The sequence below is a fragment of the Crocodylus porosus genome, unplaced genomic scaffold, assembly GCF_001723895.1.
Source record: "Crocodylus porosus isolate Cpor-Errol unplaced genomic scaffold, CroPor_comp1, whole genome shotgun sequence".
Lineage (NCBI taxonomy): Eukaryota > Metazoa > Chordata > Crocodylia > Crocodylidae > Crocodylus > Crocodylus porosus.
Genome location: NW_017728909.1, coordinates 23,624,262 through 23,626,619, shown reverse-complemented (window position 1 = coordinate 23,626,619; position 2,358 = coordinate 23,624,262).

The following is a 2,358-nucleotide window of genomic DNA, read 5'->3' as shown; positions in this document are numbered from 1 at the left end:
CTAGTATGGGGGTCCAGGAAAGGTGGTCCTCCCTCAAGGAGGCTATCCTTGGGGCACAGCAGGATGCAATTCCTCTGTGCAGGAAGGCAGGAAAAGGGTCCAAGAAACCTTCATGGCTGAGCGCGGATATCCAGGCTGGCCTGAGGGCAAAAAAAAAGCATACTGGAGGTGGAACCAGGGGGCAGGGACAAAGGAGGAATACACCTCCCTGACCCGAGCTTGTAGGGATTTGGTAAGGAAGGCCAGAGCAGCACTGGAGCTTAGATTATCTTCTGGGATTAAGGATAACAAAAAGTCCTTCTTCAAGTATATAAGTAGCAAGAAGAAGTCTCAGGGTAACATTGGACCCCTACGAGGCAGAGCAGGGCAGTTGGTGACAGATGCGTGAGAGAAGGCAGAACTCTTCAACAAGTTCTTTGCCTTCTTGTTCCTGTCTGCTGACAATGGGGTGCTCTCGGGTGACAGCGTAGAGAGGCCCACGAAGGATGCGAGTCCCCCAACTGTTAGTTCAGACCTAGTTAAGGATTACCTGAAGGGCTTAGATGTGTCCAAGTTGGCGGGCCCGGATGACCTTCATCCGCGGGTGCTGAGGGAATTGGCTGGTGTCATTGTGGAGCCATCGGCACAGCTGTTTGAGGACTCCTGGTGCTCGGGCCAAGTCCCTGAGGACTAGAAAAGGGCCAATGTAGTCCCTATTTTCAAGAAGGGGAGGAAGGAAGAGCCCGGCAACCACAAGCCAGTCAGCCTCACTTCTATCCTGGGGAAGGTCTTTGAAAAAATTATCAAGGGCCACATTTGTGAGAGCCCTGCAGGCGAAGTGATGTTGAGGGGTAACCAACATGGGTTCGTGCCAGGCCGATCCTGCCTGACTAACCTGGTCTCTTTCTATGACCAGGTAACAAAGAGCTTAGATGTGAAGGAGGAAGTCAATGTCATCTTCTTGGACTTCCAGAAGGCCTTCGACACTGTGTCCCACCCAATTCTGGTAGGCAAGCTGAGGGACTGCGGCACTGATGAGGGTGGTGGTAGGCAGGTCAATATCAACCTGGGAGGGAGCGGGCAGCAGAGTCCCCCAGGGCTCGTTCCTTGGGGCGGTGCTGTTCAATATCTTCATTAGCGACCTGGACAAAGGGTGTGGAGAACACCCTGTTCAAGTTTGCTGATGACACCAAGCTGTGGGGTAAAGTGAATACACCGGCAGGTAGGGACCGCATCTAGGCAGACCTGGATAGGTTAGAGAAGTGGGCGGATCTGAACAGGATGCGGTTCAACAAGGACAAGTGCAGGGTGCTGCACCTGGGGAGAGGGAACCAGCATTATGGTTATAGGTTAGGAGCCGACCCTCTCAGCAGCACAGAGGCAGAGAGGGATCTTGGAGTCATGACTGACTCCAGGATGAATATGAGTCACCAATGCAACGAAGCAATAGGCAGAGCCAACCACACCCTGCCATGCATCAACAGGGGCATTACTAGAAACCAGACAGGTCTTGCTTCCCCTTTATGCGGCGCTGGTCAGGCCGCAGCTGGAGTATTGTGTCCAGTTCTGGGCACCACACTTCAAGAGGGACATGGAGGACCTGGAGAGGATCCAGAGGAGGCCACTTGTATGGTTGAGGGCTTCTGTGGCCAGCCCTATGAGGAGAGGCTGAGGGACCTGAATCTCTTCAGTCTTCTCAAGAGGAGACTCAGGTGGGATTTTGTGGCTGCCTACAACCTTATCAGGGGCCAGCAGCAGGGACTTGGGGAAAGTCTGTTCACCATGGCCCCCCTTGGAGTCACCAGGAACAATGGCCATAAGCTGAGGGAGGATAGGTTTAGGTTAGATATTAGAAAGAACTACTTCATTGTAAGGGTGGCCAGAGCCTGGAATAGGCTTCCCAGAGGTGGTGCTCTCACCTTCCCTGGAAATCTTCAAGAGGAGACTGGATTTGCCTCCATTTTCCTAAGCAGGGACCAGAACAGTCACCCCCCTTCTGGGCCCCCCTTAGATCCCAGGGGAGGCACACCTAGGCCATGTGTTAGTGAGGAACTAGTTAGGGAACTTTTGGAAGGACTGGATGTATTCAAATCAGCTGGTCCAGACAATCTCCACCCTAGAGTACTGAGGGAATTGGCTGAGGTCATTGCGGGACCCCTGGCACAGCTTTACAAGCACTCGTGGTGCTCTGGTGTGGTGCCAGAGGACTAGAAGAGGGCCAGTGTGGTTCCCATCTTCAAAAAGGGGAGGAAGGAGGACCTGGGAAACTATAGGCCAGTTAGTCTTACCTCAGTCCTGGGCAAGCTTTTTGAGAAAATTATTCTGGCACATATCCACAAGGGGCCAGCAGGGGAGATTATGCTTAGGGGCAACCAACAT